Consider the following 17607-nt stretch of genomic DNA (forward strand, 5'->3'; position numbering starts at 1 on the left):
TTAATGTCAAAGCCTCAGCTTTCATTCAGTGAAAGTTAGAGAGAAATGATCTGCACTTGCGAAACACTTCGTGACTGCTATAAAGGTTTCTTTTATTGCAGAGAGGCCTAATTTTACAAGATTAAATTTTGACGGAAGACGGCGGTTGATTTCTTTTGTATCTACATAAAAACTACTCTGAAATTCACAATTAAGTGCCTGGTAGACGGTTTATCGGGCCACCTGCAAGGTATTTATCTACCGTTTTACGCTCGAACAACAAGAGGAAAAATGAACACACAAATCTTCTTGTGTGAGCTCTGCTCTTACTTATTTTATTACAATTATCATTTCTTCTTATGTAGCTAGGTACCAACAAAATATTTTCTTACGCAAAGGGGAAAGTTGGTGATAAAAATTTCGTAAAAAGATCCTGCTGCAGTGATAAACGCCTTTGTTTTAACCATTGCCACCCCAACTCAAATATCATATCCGCGACACACACTTCATAAGTTCTAATATCTTCGTACACCCCTCTCGTCAGTTATTGGAAAAAAATTACATTTTGTCGGGAGACAATAACTGGTATGTTGAAAGCCATCGAACCACTAGGCCTCATCTCCTTCCATTCGGTGATATGTTCGTATGCAAATAAGCTACATTTTTATATATAAACTGCATACTGTTTGATATGCAAATCACTTATATTACAAATAAATCCAATCGAAATCGAGGCGACTGCAGAAACCATGATTTATTTTCAGCTGTAACACAAAAATGCTGACTGTGTAGGTGATATCTCCCTTCTTTCGCCTCTGCACTTGCAGATATACCATGCATGCATACAGGGTAAGGTTTAAAATGGTTTCAGTGAACTATGTAAGCCTCAGAGCAGACAGTTCAGTAGAAGAACCGTCCGGACCCCTGCTGCGTTCGAGGGTAGGGAAAGTGCCAGGCCTGGGGTGTTCGACCGCTGGTTTGACGGATAGCCGCTGGGCCACACCAGCTACCTACTGTGCGCCGCCGCCTCCCCGGAGAGTCGTCGTTTTTCAATACGTTTCTCTTGTGGAAGCAGGATTCTTAAACAGCATGGCATTTCTTTGTGCCACTCTTAAGCGAAAATTTGTAGAAGAGGTACAGATCTCGAAAGTTTTCTCACATTGACGGGCACTGCCTAAAACCAATGGTTCCATGATTCATCCACTAGTTCGGCGTCTAGCGCAACTTTTTACTTCTTTCGTGTTCCCATGCTAGAAAACAGTGCTCCAAAGACACCAAAGATAAGACATCCGGATTGGCTGGAGCATTGTGACGTAATATTTTTTTGATGCAAATTTCTCAAAGTGAGTCATCGCTACACTTGATTGGGATGGCCGAATTTTCTCTATGTTGGTGGAAATTCAGCGGCGTCGACTTAACTAACTTTTCTGGTAAGCGTTTGCTACTTGCCGGCCGCGGTGGCCGAGCGGTTCTAGGCGCTTCAGTCTGGGAACCTCGCGACCGCTAGGGTAGCAGGTTCGAATCATGCCTCGGGCACGGATGTGTGTGGTGTCCTTAGGTTAGTTAGGTTTAAGTAGTTCTAAGTTCTAGGTGACTGATGGCCTCAGATGTTAAGTCTCATAGTGCTCAGAGCCATTTGAACCATTTTTTTGTAATAAAATAAATCATTGGGGTTGGTGTTACTGTCATCAGAATTAGAAGTACATGTCGCTGCAGAGGAGAGTTTTTACTTCGAAAACAACTACTCGCCTTGGCTTAGCCATTCTCATTTATCTCCTCTCTCCCATATCAACAAGGTATGCAGTAGACGTTCTTTAGAGCTAAAAGCAGTGAATTATTGTGGCTGTGATCTATGCCCGACCTCATCTGGTAACAGCGTTGCCCCTGGAAATCAATTATCCAGTTTCGAGTTCCGGTACAGCAACGATTTCTCATCTGTCAAGATGTTTCATTGTATCGAATGCCTGCAGCATCCTTGGTATCCTCGAGACAACTGACATCTATAGCCTTGTGATTAAGGAGAATAAACAAAGGGAGTTGTGTCTGGCAAGATTTCCGCGTCGAACACGGACTGTTACTTATTCTACAAGACACAAAAATAGAAATCAACAAATTAAAAAAGATAAAGAAGACTGTAAAATATCTAGTAGCCAAGACGATATACAAGAGAAATAGAATAATACTAATAATGAAAAAAGGAGGAGAGAGTAAAGTAGGAAATAGGAGTGCATGAAGCAAGAAAATAGAATTCATTATCGCCAGTTTATGTTGTGTAGACGACTGCTTACATACCATGGAAAGGTCTCAGTATGCGTTGTAAAGTAAACGAGAATCTGGCACTTAACGTCCAGTTATTAGCTTCAGTGATCTTATACATTTGAAAGCTAGTCGAGAATGTCATGGACTGGAGTATTTCCCGTTACACTATGTGTTTGACTGACGAAATAATTTAGTACCAATGCCCGCTTTTAAACTCAGCCATGCATCCGAGGACAGTTTCACGATTTAGAACTATTTGTACCCTGTTGTTGAAACATCTTTTCCTCCACAACGTGTCGTAACCTCCTGCCCCGTAAACGTGTTTTCTAGTCAACACGCTCTGTTTTGTCTGTATCTGAGAAAATTGCGGCTATTCCTTTCAGGACACCTTAATTCGTCTCATCACGCTATGGCCCGTTGACACGAATGGCCTGCAGCTGTTGACTATCTTGTCAACAGATTTTCATACACTGGACATTCCAGTGATAACCAATCATGGCTAACCATAGTCCCACAGTCACAGCTGGTCCGCTTAGTTCTTTTCATTCTACACAGGTATTCTGGGTGGTGACCACGCCCAGTCAGCTACGGTGTGAGGCCACACAATAGTTTAAGTGAAGCGCTCCGAGTTTCTCCCTGGCATCTGGAACAAATTAACATGATTGCCTTGTGAGAGAGGAGCCCTGACTCTCGTGTCATTAACTCGTAATACGTACTCTAAATGAGTAAGTAGTGGTCTGCTTTAACTGTTTTGTAGTTTTCTTTTCTCGGCACAGTAGCTGGCTGCTCTGTCTTTAATACTCAAATCAAGAGGCATGACTCAAAATATAACTCGGAGTTTTTATAAACTGAAGACACAAAATCTGAATACAAGTACACGATCGTTTTTTAATATTTCTGAATAATAATGCAGAGCAAGGCAGCAGCTATAATGCACACATTTCCCAAACAATAAACGAAATTGTGAAATTAACTATTATTATTATTATTATTATTATTATCAGGAAATCATGAAATTCTGTTAAAAAATGGGAAACAAAATACAACGAGGAGTTCTACAACTACACAGAATACGTAAGATGAATCAAAATAACAACATTCCTTCTTTTATTTCCCTCTTTTACACAACACGCACTTATTAAAGAGTCACGAAATGAAAATGTCATTAGTATTTGAGTACATCTACATCTACATCTACATCTACATTTATACTCCGCAAGCCACCCAACGGTGTGTGGCGGAGGGCACTTTACGTGCCACTGTCATTACCTCCCTTCCCTGTTCCAGTCGCGTATGGTTCGCGGGAAGAACGACTATCTGAAAGCCTCCGTGCGCGCTCTAATCTCTCTAATTTTACATTCGTGATCTCCTCGGGAGGTATAAGTGGGGGGAAGCAATATATTCGATACCTCATCCAGAAACGCACCCTCTCGAAACCTGGCGAGCAAGCTACACCGCGATGCAGAGCGCCTCTCTTGCAGAGTCTGCCACTTGAGTTTATTAAACATCTCCGTAACGCTATCACGGTTACCAAATAACCCTGTGACGAAACGCGCCGCTCTTCTTTGGATCTTCTCTATCTCCTCCGTCAAACCGATCTGGTACGGATCCCACACTGATGAACAATACTCAAGTATAGGTCGAACGAGTGTTTTGTAAGCCACCTCCTTTGTTGATGGACTACATTTTCTAAGCACTCTCCCAATGAATCTCAACCTGGTACCCGCCTTACCAACAATTAATTTTATATGATCATTCCACTTCAAATCGTTCCGCACGCATACTCCCAGATATTTTACCGAAGTAACTGCTACCAGTGTTTGTTCCGCTATCATATAATCATACAATAAAGGATCCTTCTTTCTATGTCTTGTCTATGTCTTGTGTAGTTAACATGCTGAGATGCGTTGTATCAGAAGATATTCCAAGATGGGACGCTATTTTTTTTATTCGTCTTAAGTATTTTATGTAATTCTTATCTATCTTTATCTGCATACAAACTCCGTAAACCTCCATACAGTACATGCCGGAGGTTACCTTGTACCTCTGTCAGTCATTCTCTTTCCTCTTCTGCTCGCAAATGGACCGGGAAAATGACTCTCTATAGGCCTATGACAGGTACGATCACTAATTTCACTTAAGCGATACTTCCGCGAGATGTACTTTGGTGGCAGCACAATCGTTCTACAGTCAGTCGCAAAAACTGGCACTCTAAACTTTCTCGGCAGTAAAGAACATCTTCCGTGTAAGGATTCCCATTTGAGTTCATGAAGCACTTCCGTAATGTTGTTGTGTCGATTGAACCTACCGGTAATGAATCTAGCAGAAAGCCTCTTAGATATCTTCCTTTGTTTCGATCTGGTGGTGATCCCAAACATTCGAGCAGTACTCAGAATGGGTCGCACAAGTGATCCGTACGCGGTCTCATTTATAGCTGAACTAACCCGAAGTCTAACATTCAACTTCCTTAGAAATGGCCTTACGTGCTCGTTCCATTTCTCGTCGCTTTGCAACGTTGCGCCTAGATATTTAATAGATGTGATTGTGTTAGACCACTTATATTGTATTCGAGTACTACAGGATTGCTTTTCCTAGTTATCTTCATTAATTCAGATTTTTCCAAACTTAGAGCAAGCTGTCATTCATCAGACTAAATAGAAATTCTATCCAAGTCACTCGAAAACCATATTTCCTCGTACGCAACAGCGTCTCGGGAAAGAGTCGTAGATTGTTGATCGATCTATTTATCACCTGACTTGTCTATAGAGAGAAGAAGAATGATCCTGTCTCACCTCCCTGTTGCTCTCCAGACCATACGCTTTTCTCCGGTAAATACCCTCCATCCGCGATAATCTACTGTGTTATATTACCAGTCTTGGAGCTACTCACATGTATGTGAACCTATTTCGTATGCTAGGACTTTGTCAAAGTGTGCGCAGGACTGTGTCAAACACTTTCTGGAGATGTAGGAAGCTGGAATGTACCTGTTGCCCTTCATCCATGATTCGCAGGAGGAAAGGCCAAGTTGTGTACCTCTTGGGTGATGTTTTCCAAATCCGTGTTGATTTGCGGATATAAGCTTTTTCCCTCAAATGCTCAAACGTCTGTGAATTCCTAAGGGACCAAACTGCTGAGGTAATCGGTCCCTAGACTTACACACTACTTAAACTAACTTAAACTAATTAATGCGAAGAACAACACACACGCCCATGCCCGAGGGAGGTCTCGAATCTCCGACGGGAGGGGCCGCGCAATCCGTGCATGGCGCCTCACACCACTCGGCCACTCCGCGCGGTCTTTTTCCATTAGCTACATTTATTACGGAATTTATCGCATATTGCGAGTTCTTTGACATTAGCTGAATTTGGTATAGATAACTTACCTATTCGTCACACACAAAAATTTGTGCCAGCCTGGACTGGAACAAACTTTTTTTCATAAACACGGAAAAACTGAAGGAAACGAAACATTTTTTTAAAATTTCGTTCTGATGGACGTAACAAAGTCATCTTCTTCGCAAAGAAAGGGGTTTATCTTCTGTTGCAATCAAAGCATATTTTTTCCTTAAACATGAAAAGGTATAGTGTCTAAAATAAAAATAATTATTCCTCGGAAACTGTGAACGGTTCAGTTGCATTTAGAACTGAAACAGTTGACTCTTCTTTGACGACAATGAGCAATAATACTGGACAGATAAACTAGGAAACGATTAGAGAAGAAATACAACTACGCTGGAACATATAAAACATTAAAACGGTAAGGTCCGATGTAAAATGGAGAACAACCGTTCGACAAAGCCGGAAACATCTTCAGAGCCCTAGAAGTGGTCCACACTTAGCATAGCTCTAAGACTACAGAATAATTTCTATTGGGTTCCATCCTTCAACGCTGATTGGAAGATCGAGTACGAAGAACTTTCTCATAACGATGCTGTAGGACACCTGACAAGAAATTGGCAAAGAATTCTCAATGTTTGTCAATTTTCTTTTAACTTTTAAGAAGTGTTCTCAAAAACACCGCAAGTAAGAAAGCTCATCGGGATTTTGAACGTCAATGACAACATGAACCATGTGGCCGAGGAGCCAGGCTGTCGTGTTACGCTTTGTCTTAAGAAAGGGTTTAAAATCCGACAGGATAACACTGCTAACAGTCACGTTTGCAGGAGTTGATCTGTTGACGAAAACCACCTTGCTTTGGCCGAACTTCCATACAGGTTTGACAGATCGACATTGTAATCGATGGTCCTGTGCCTCGCGGTCACCAAACCTTCCATAAGCAGCTGCTTTGTTGGTAACGCATTATTCACTGTTCTGTATCATAGCGCACAGATATCTGGTGGCAGCACTGGGTGATTAAAATTCTTCCACACGTGTTACCGGTTCCCTGCAGGCAAGCTAACTTTGTAGCTTGTGGATTTGTGGATGTCCGAGAGTGGCAACACCAGGTCGTTGAACGGTCTTGTGCTTCTCCGTGACAGTCCATAAAACGTAATTCCTGAGAAAGAAGTACTGTCGTAGAAAAGACAGCTGGTACGGGATGCTTAACACCGCCACTGGGGCCTGGTCGCACTGCGGCCGACAGATCGCCAGAGGTTCCACCCTCGATCCATCTGGGCTACTGGCCTGCAAGGTGGCTGTGTTGTTGACTAGCAGTGGTGTGCATTTGCGGTTGAAGTAGATTACTTCTAGTCCGCCAGACGACATCTCCAGGACATACGTCATCACACTGACTTTAAAAGTGTCGTGTTTCCAGAACATCCAACATACAACTTGCGAGATTGACGGCCGAGAAGCTATGGTACACTTAGAACTTGTTAGGCCTTGGAAGGGATGAACGAGTAGATTAATGTCACTTTTTTGTATGTAGATCAGTCTCCCTACTTGCTTGGATTCTGCAAAGTCCCTTTGGAGTAACAAAGATCCGTTGCCACGTTCGTTCCTACGTTTGTTACGGATATGTAGTGACTCCAAGTCCCAATATCGTGTGGTTCCCCACAACTCGGTAGAAAGTCGTCTGTCGTCAATTCCGTGGTGGCCAATTGGGAGGGGACTGTTTTATGGCGACTGAGTGCCGCATCCAGGGTGTATTCTTACTGACTGAGTAACTGACGAACCAAAACAATGTCATTGACTTGTTCTATGAAAATAACCACATCGCCATTGTATTCTGCAGGCTTTAGGGTGGCGTATCCTCACGCCACTGACCATGCGGACTATGGTTCACAGCAGGTCGTCAATCGCAATCACAAATAATAAAATAGCCACCGGGCAGCCCTCCCGGACAGACCATTGTATGGTAATTGGCTTCGTTCTCTGGCCATTCATGATCACCACAGACCTTGCTCCTGTGAGGAAGTTCTTGATGATCTGCAGGAACTGCGACCGAAGCCTAATTTAGCCATGGCCACATTAGACAGCTGTGTCTGATGCACTCGAAGACATTTGCGAAATCAGTTGACATTTCCACAGAGAGCCTGTTGAGTATAGTGTAGGAGATTGCGTCCCTTTATGCAGATACTCTACATGACTTGCATGGCCAGGTGACCTTGTCAATGACGAGCTTAATTTTCTCCACTACGCATCTTCCTAGAAGTTTATAATCGGCGTTCAAGAGTTTTATGGATCGTACGTCTAGCAACACGACACGTCGCTGGTGTTTTGGGTATGAACACTATTCGGATTTCTAGATATTTCTTCGGGACCGCTGTACCACGTGTTATGTCGCTCACCACGTCTATGAATGTGTCTCCAATTATATCTCAGAAAAGCTGATAAAATTCCATGGGAAGAACGTGCGTGTCTGTGGACATTCCTTTGAGCATCCTTTGACCACTGTATCGACGATATGCTGCGTCACCTTCTCGCCTAAAGAAAACACGATCAAAGATAACGCATGGTGTTCCTTCGAACAAGAAGCGTATGGCAGTGCTGTCATCTTTGATTGGCCGAAAGAGGTTGCTGAACTGCTTCGTGACATGAGTTACAATAGTGGTATTCCCAAGAGGAGGACTCCGGCATCCGTTAGTATGGTTGTGAATTGCTTCCTGCAAGCCTGTGGTGTTTCACGCGTCAGGCGATAGGCTGACGGTACTTAGTCGACACTGGGGGCTGCTGCGGAAAAGGATCCCTTTCGTCTGTTCACGATGGATGCGAAGGGTGTTGTCAATTTTACTGAGAATCAGGCAAAGGTCTGCATCATGACCTACAGGTACATCGAGTGCATCTTGGAGACACTGTTGATAATATGCAATGGGCGCCGTTTCTAGAAGCAATCCTCAACTGCGACGCAGGAAGGTCGATTCAGCACTCGAGGACGGAGCTATAACTGCAAGTTTCTTGTATGCAGTGCTACCGTACCAGACGTACTTACGCCCGGAGACCGGCTGCAGCAAGACGTATTGAATTTCCAGAAAGGTGAAGCACTTTCATTTCATACGCGAAGACACAGTGTTCACTCAAAGTTACAGGATGCACTGCAACACGTTTTAAGTCTTCTTTGGAGCACTTTCAGACATAAATCCTTTCAATGCTACTGGCACCGCCATTACAAATACACGTAAACAGCGTGGAATTTGGATGAAAATGACGTCATGTGTCCAATTGTTCTTCAGTAGTCAAAATCTCGGCGAGTTCGGGACATTTAGTAGGCGTAGGATGCTAGTCGGCCGAGGCTATAACACAATTAAAATCGGCGCCGATGATTATTGGATGGGTCGTAGCGAAAAAGGGAGAAACACCTTGATTAAAAGAGGCGGATCTCGCACGTTTGTTATCTGTGTCAGACAGCGATATGCGTTAAGAAATTGCTTAGGCGCGGCCGTTCGGGAAATGTCGAACGTCTGAAGGTGACAGCAGGTCTTTATAAAGAATTGCGGTACCACATTTAGTGTCGAGTTTAATACTGTATATGACGTCGTAGGCAGTTGTATAATATAACTCTTGGTAGTCACTTCGTGAAGTAGAATTAGTATAAAATCGCCTGCCTTTTTAAAAAAATCATTAAAAGACACTATTTTATTTAGAGTTGAATTGCATTACTATTGAATGTTAAAATGAAAACACTTCGAACTGTCTGTTATGAGTAAGCGTGTAAAATTAGGTGATAAACAATTTGTTAAGAAGTACTATGCTGTCATTTCCTGCTAGAAGCAAAATTGGCGTAAAAAGCAGAACTGGTGCAAAAGTAAAAACTGGCATAAAAGTAAAAACTAGCTTAAAATTACTGCTTTGTGAAAAACGCCTACGACACACAGGTTAGCGAAACTAACAGACAGACTATAGCAATAGTGAAAGCATGTCGCTACTTTATTACTGAGAATTTGTGTAAAATATTTCTTTCGCGACAGAAGACGAGGCGGCACGGGAAGAAGTCCAGTTGCGTCGGACGATATGGCCGCTTCCATCTGGCCCCCGTTAAGGCTAGAGTCCGGGAATGCCTTAGTGTGCGCCGTGGCAGTCATTCGCTGCTCTGTTCGGTTTTGCTCTTAGTGGGCGCCACGGTATGCTCTTATCCCATGTTAAGAAGTGCTTTCATGTGTTTAGTTTGTCCCTGGATGCGGGACTGCCAAACGACACAAGCGTCACACGGTACGTATGGAGATTGATTTTCCGTTGTCATAGGTTTTTGATTTAGGGACGAAAGGGGAGGTGTAGAAGTATTACGTCAGAATTGACCCTGAAGAGCGAGTTGAAAAATTCTCACGTGGTCTGAGAGACCACACCTCATGAATTGAGGGTTAAAGAGACTAAATATCTGCAGGGGTTGGAAAAAACACTGTAAGAGACACATGCTTCAATATAAAAGCAGGTGCTTGCAAAACCTGGAGATTTCGCTGTTGCATTTGACCACGAACGGCACCAGTGCAATGTTCTCAGTACTTTTCCTTGTCAGTCGTGGTTAGAACAATGTTGTGTGAACTTGTGAATGCATTATGTTGGAGCTAAGTGACCTCGATCGTAGGCAGATTGTTGGTGCTCGTGTGGTGAATACCTCCGTAACCGAAGTGTCCAAAGTGTTTGCTGCATCGAAAGACACCTTGTCGCGGACTATACCGCATATAGAGAAAGAGAGGAACATCATACGCTATGTCAAATCACGGACGAAGGTTGTGTTGAGTGATGGTGACAGACGGTCAGTGACGAGGATTGTGACGAAAATGAAGGGGGACACGGCTGTAAAAGTCACCGCAGAGCTGAATGTTGCACTTGCAAACCCTGTCATAACCAAAACAACACGAGGAGAGATCCAGGAGCAGGGAACTACAGGGCGAGCTGGGCTTTCAAAACCACTCATAAGTGTTTCAAATGCCTGTAACAGGAAAACATGGTGTCGAAGCCATATAACGTGGACTGTGGAGGAATGGAAGCAAGTCATTTGGTTGATCAGTCTTGTTCCACACTATTTCCAACTTCGGGCCGAGTTTATGACCCAAGAGTAGAACATAGAGAGCGAAAGATGATGATTTGTGCAGCCATATATGTGGTATTCCATGGGCTGCTCTGGAAGGTTACATTACTGCCAAGGACTATGTGACATTTTGGCTGATATAGCCAATCCCATTGTACAATGTTTCTTTCCTAATGGTAATGCTGTGTTTCACAAGGAACAGAACCCTGTTCACACAGCTCACATGATACGTGACAGATTTTGTGAGCACGAGGTTAAATCGCCGCATCTCACATGTCCACCACACTCACCAGATAATATTATTGGCCATTGTGGTCTAATTTGGAGAGAAGGATGCATGATCGCTACCCACTTCCCTCACCATTATATGAACTTCCAGTGCTTTGCCGGAATTATGGCATAAGATTCCACTGAAAACCTTACAGGATCTGTACGTATCCATTTCGAGACGACTGGAAGCTGCATTGGACGCCAACAGTTTTGCTACACCGTATTAGACATGGTAACGTGTCATCTGCCTTGGTGCAAAGGCTACACTCAGTTATTGGTGACGTGTATGTCACCGATCTGATTTACAATTTTTTATTCTGAGACTTACATATGTCCGAATATTTTATTTACTTATGTTAATATCGGGGAATCAACTAAAGAATTCCGCATCATGAGGGGTGTCAAGCAGGGCGATCCCATCTTCCCAAAATTGTTCTCGGCTGTACTGGAAATTGCTATGTCAAAGCTGAGCTGGGAAAGTAAGGAAATTAGAATTAATGGAAGAAGGCTTACCAAATTCAGATTTGCTGATGATATTGCCTAACTGGCCAAAGACTTCGCAGAGCTCCAATACTTAGTTTCAGATCTTTCACCGGAATGTCAGTTGGTTGGCTTGAACATGAACCTTTCCAAAACAAATGTAATGTCCAAAAAATGGGTCCCAACTGGAGATGTGAAAGACAGTCCATTAGAAGACGTCAGTGAATATATCTACCTTGGCCAGATTATAAATATGGATATTTAAGGCCAGAAATCTTTCGGCGCATCAAGCTTGGCTGGCAAACATTTGGGAGGAACTCAACAGTACTCAGATCAAAAATGCCAGTAAATCTGAAGAAAACAGTATTTGATCAATGCATTCTTCCTGTGCTGACGTATGGTTGCGAGACATGGGCACTAAACTTATTTACAAAAGGGAAACGTAGGACAGCACAGAGAGCCATGGACAGGCTGGACTACACAAGGAAGGATAGGAAAAGGGCAGATGACATCCGGTCCGTGACGAACGTTAAAGACATCTTAGAGGCAGTAAGCTCCTTGGAATGGCAGTGGGATGGCCACGTCGCGAGAAGAAAAGACAGCAGATGGACGAAGCTAGTACTGGAGTGGATTTAGAGAGAGCATCAGAGGCCTAGAGGAAGACCACCGGACAGATGGGACAAAGATATCAAGAAGATCGCTGGTAGCATCTGGCAGAGAACTTCCCAAGACTGTTCCACTTGGAGAGGACTGCTGAAAGTCTACCTGAATCCACGATTCGAGGAGGCCACATCATTTAATGATTGAATTGGCTGATAATAATGATGATGATGATGATTCCATACCTGTAAAAATTGGAGCATTATCTGCTGAGGCAGGCAGTTCAGCTCCGTCTATATTCCCGTTTATGTTCAATAAACGTTCGTCCAGTGAAATGGTTAGTTCTTCTTATCGACCGTGTTCTCATACCTGGTACTTCATTTCGAATTGTGTGTCATTATATTTTAACGATAGGACAAACCTACGTTGCACGAGACTAACGATTTCCTTCATAATAGCAAAATATTTCGATCGTGGTGTATTTATGTCGGTTTGGAAGTGTGACCTCTCATCCCGGTTCAGTCCGAGGTACTTGAAGCCGAGTTTGTAGTTGGGTGCACCATTAATTCTTCGTACTAGGGTGGGGGTGTAATTCTATCTTGTAACACGAAACGATTGTGAAGCTAAGAACGTAGATTTTGCATGACAAAAGTAATAAACGAGACGTGGAGCGGTACCTATATTGTACCGCGTCCTAATATACTACCTGTATTGTAGCGGGTCCTACTCTACTATCAAATTTGTACCTCTTGTACTATCAGTCACTTAACGAGATCAGACTGAACTACGCGCTTCTTGGAGCCATATTGTCACTTATCAGCTTCATGTGTTGGAGAACAGATCGTCTAAGGACAGCGTTGATTTTACTGTAGTTTTCAACTATTTTTTTGTGTACCTGGCGAAGAGAATTACATGTTGTTGTTGTGGTCTTCAGTCCAGAGTCTAGTCTGATGCACTCTCCATGCTACTCTATCCTGTGCAAGCTGCATCACCTTCCAGTACCTACTGCAACCTACATCTTTCTGAACCTGTTAAGTGTATTCATCTCTTGGTCTCCCTCTACGATTTTTACACTCCACGCTGCCCTCCAGTACTAAATTGGTGATCCCTTGATGCCTCAGAATGTGCCCTACCAAACGATCCCTTCTTCTAGTCAAGTTGTGCCACAAATTTCTCTTCTCTCCAATTCTATTCAATACTTCCTCATTAGTTATGTGACCTACCCATCTAATCTTCAGCATTCTTCTGTAGCACCACACTTCGAAAGCATCTATTCTCTTCTTGTCTAAGCTATTTATCGTCCACGTTTCACTTCCATACATGGCTACAATCCATACAAATACTTTCAGAAACTACTTCCTGACAATTAAATTTATACTCGATGTTAACAAATTTCTTTTCTTCAGAGACGTTTTCCTTGCCATTGCCAGTCTACGTTTTATATCCTCCCTACTTCGACCATCATCTGTTATTTTTCTCCCCAAATAGCGAAACTCATTTACTACATTAAGCGTCTACTTTCCTACTCTAATTCCCGCAGCATCACCCGACTTAATTCGACTACATTCCATTATCCTCGTTTTGCTTTTGTTGATGTTCATCTTAATTCCTCCTTTCAAGACACTATCCATTCTGTTCAGCTGCTCTTCCAGGTCCTTTGCTATCTCTGACAGAATTACAATGACATCGGCGAAACTCAAAGTTTTTATTTCTTTTCCATGGATTTTAATTCCTACTCCGAATTTTTCTTCTGATTCCTTTACTGCTTGCCCAATATACAGATTGAATAACATCGGGGATAGGCTACAACCCTGTCTCACCCTCTTCCCAACCACTGCTTCCCTTTTATGCCCCTCGATTCTTGTAACTGCCATTTGGTTTCTTCACAAATTGTAAATATCCTTTCGCTCCCTGTATTTTACCCCTGCCACCGTCAGAATTTGAATGAGAGTATTCCAGTCAACATTGTTAAATCTTTCTCTAAGTCTACAAATGCTAGAAACGTAGGTTTGCCTTTCCTTAATCTATTTTCTAAGATAAGTCGTAAGGTCAGTATTGCCCCACGTGTTCCAACGTTTCTACGGAATCCAAACTACATACATACATACATACATACATACATACATAATATTTTATTTAGGGCTGAGTATACATGAAATAATGTTTATTTTTAAGCAGTCATGAATTGGTATTTTTTGTGGCTCGTTTGCGGAAAAATGATAAAGAAAATATGGTGAAGTTTCTTATAATATACTGCTGCGAGTGTGCAATATTTTTCGGTAAAATTTAAGAAATTTGGTCACGTAATGATCATAAATGTAAGTAAATGTTATTAGTGCAACATAATGTTTAAAAATGATTCGGTGAATTTTCGAATTCGTTCTCTATCGTAAGTTTTTAAATACTTATTCTGTGTTACATCATGGCAACAGAAAAGCGCTATGGAAAACGGAACACAGATGACGTACGTTTAGCTGTAACAGTATACGTAAATAGGGATCACGGATTAAACGAATTTTTACAGATATAAACTGTAGCTAAGTGAGTAACTAAAAGGCATGCTGAAAATAAAAACGCAAAAGGGAGACGGAGATACAAAACTTTTCGGCCGCATTGAAGTTCCCAACGAGGTAGAAAACGAATTCGAAGAACATATTCTTACATTTGAAGGGATGACGTTCGGTCTAAGCATGTCGGACGTAAGGAAACGTGTGTTCAACACTGCACAACGAAATGGACCGCTCCATAATGCAAAAGTAGCCATGGCAAACAAAAAGTGGACTGAAAGTGCCTATTCAAGAAATATCGCCGAATCCAACATAAATAACGGAAGACCCAAAGAATGCTTCATGGCCTAGATTAAGAGCTTGTCAGCTGTCGAATAGTCCATACAAATGCAGGCTAACAGAAGCATACGAGAGAAAATCTCCACCTACGAAAGGAAATATTTTGGAGACTGTGTGGGGAAGGAACCATACAAACTCATTCGTAAAACAGTACAGCGAGTTGTGCGAGGAAGACCGAATGTGTTCATTCATTCAAGCCGGCCGGGGTGGCCGAGCGGTTCTAGGCGCTACAGTCTGGAACCGCGCGACGGCTACTGTCGCAGGTTCGAATCCTGCCTCGGGCATGGATGTGTGTGAAGTCCTTAGGTTGGTTAGGTTTAAGTAGTTCTAAGTTCTAGGGGACTGATGACCTCAGAATTTAAGTCCCATAGTGCTCAGAGCCATTTGAACCATTCATTCAAAGCGCGCAGCGGTGGGGAAAGGAGTGAAAAAATTGTATTGCAATGCATACAAATAGCGACGTAAAAATAAGAATGTGGTACTTTGCTTGAATTTAGACCAGTATACACTTCTTTAAGCTCTGGGACATAAAGGTGTTAAAATTTATACACCTGGTGGTACAAATTATTAGCCAGATTCCTAATGTATACCTTTCCAGATGTGTAGAAAATTAAATGTAATGTGTTAATTCTTCTCAGGATTTCCGTTCATTAAATCCGATACCAAGGAAAACATCCAGCAGTTGAGGACCACATTGTTTAAATAATTTTGTCACTTACTGTTTAGGCTGTAGTAAATGAAATATCAAAAGTGGAACAATTTAAGCAGCTCTCCCCTAACTCTGAGATGCCACCTGTTTTGGTGACTGCACCCCCATAGCACTCTTTTGCGATTTTTCCAAGCGTTCCACTGTCCAACACCTGCCTTCCTTCCCTCACCTCTGCCCACAACAACTATTGCCCAACAACTTCCTGTTTCTACTTCTATTGCTCCTTCTCTCTTCTTCAGGATGTATTTTAATCCACCTTACCAACGATAGATAATAGAGAAAAACGAAATTAATTGCTGAGTCCTGTAGAAGCGTTGAAAAAGAAGTTTTACGCTGCCGACGCAGGCACTTCCGGCGCCTGTGGGCATCTGCAAGTTAAGCTTTCGCTGGCGACGTACAAGTGGAGGGAGCCGGTTTACCTAAGACCGAGGACGGTCAATAACTTCGCCCACGTGAGGGACTGCATTCTTAGCAGATACAGGGGCCGAAGAATACCAGAGAGACCCCTTGTAAAACGATGTTTACCTCACCAGACCCACATCGCTGCCACACACAACCGCACTGTGTCAACAGATCACGCCATTCTCTCTTGCGTCGACAGCCAATTGTGGAAAAGTTTCACATTTAATTTAAACCAATGGCTTCACTAGCTTGAGCGGCTCAGAACTGCCGGTCGCTGTGACCGAGTAGTTCTTGGTGTTTCAGTGCGGAACCGCGCTGCTGCTACGGTCGCAGGTTCGAATCCTGCCTCAGGCATGGATGTGTGTTGATGTCCTTAGGTTAGTTAGGTTTTAGTTCTACGTCTAGGGGACTGATGAGCTCAGATGTTAAGTCCCATAGTGCTTAGAGCCATTTGAACCATTTTTGTCTCAGAACTGAGTTAGTTGATATTATTCCAGAGCGGAAAGTGTTTCACAGCTTCTGCACTCTAAACGACAAATTATTATAAGACGGCCAACATCTGGACTGTGCACAGAATTATTTTCTTGAATTTTGAGAAGAAAAGTTCAGGAAGCCCATTTCAAGACCCGTCGAGCACAATGGAAAGTGTAAAAGTTTTTTAAGCGACATAGTCAGTTGCTGTGCTGTCGGGTGGACTATAATTCTTGTTTTAAGTGTACAATATGTCCTCATTACTGAAATACAGGGCGCTAAAAGTAGAATTCCACATTTTGATAGATGGTATGCGGGATCTGTTATCCTGTGGCAAATGAAAGCGAGCGTCGAGCCGTGTCCTGTATAGTTCCTGTATGCTAGTAAAGGCAAGATGAAACTCCTGTATAAAAGCATTTCAAAAACTTATCATACCTCAAACCGATTCCATTAGAAGTAATGCGTGCATTGCACTTATTCAGACCGGTGAAGTCGGTTCACCGTAATAACAGTAACAAACGTTTACTGCATGTATGGACAATAACAGAGCGATGTGTCTTCGGTTGTTCGGTGCTTTCTGGAGGTCATTCGTAATAGCAAAGAGCTTCCAGTGGCTGTCAAGAAATGTGCGTATTTTAGAGTCCATTTTTACTGCACGTGTTTGACTTGTTTTGATCCCGGGCACCGATTACTTCACCCTACACAAACACCAAATGTGACAGAGTGTTATAACTGATGCCCCCCTCTCGCTCCCTCTCCACACTGCTTCCTTAATTTCTCCAAGACACATTGTACTAGTCTCCCTTGGTGTTTCCTCTTGGTCACCTTACCATTTGTGAGTATTGGTCCTGATAATTTCGCGGTTTTGGACGTCTTCTACTGTAATTCCAAACAATTTCAGATCAGTTTTGATTCGCCAGTCCATTTCGTAGTATTAGCTTTGGCTTTACTCTTGTTGTCAAAGAATTCTACTTTTTCTTTTTAAGTGTATCTGGATTCGTTCTTTCGCTGCGTTAAATGAACTCGCAGTTGTGAATATGAGTAACCATCAGCTGTATAATGGAATGACGACAAAGAAAATCAGTGCCTGAACGGGACTCTAATCCGAATTTCCCTCTTACAACGAGCGATTGCCTTACCATTTGCCTATCCAATCACGAATCACGGCCAGACCCAAACTTCTAC

At 42.7% G+C, this 17607-nt stretch overlaps 1 protein-coding gene across 1 annotated transcript in view; it reads right to left on the reverse strand.

Annotated features, from left to right (window-relative positions):
- Nucleotides 1-17607, reverse strand: part of LOC124789687 (protein scarlet-like) — a 371381-nt gene that overhangs the window by 165430 nt on the left and 188344 nt on the right. The gene's annotated exons all lie outside the window — the stretch shown is intronic.

The sequence above is a fragment of the Schistocerca piceifrons genome, chromosome 3 (genome assembly GCF_021461385.2).
Source record: "Schistocerca piceifrons isolate TAMUIC-IGC-003096 chromosome 3, iqSchPice1.1, whole genome shotgun sequence".
Classification (NCBI taxonomy): domain Eukaryota; kingdom Metazoa; phylum Arthropoda; class Insecta; order Orthoptera; family Acrididae; genus Schistocerca; species Schistocerca piceifrons.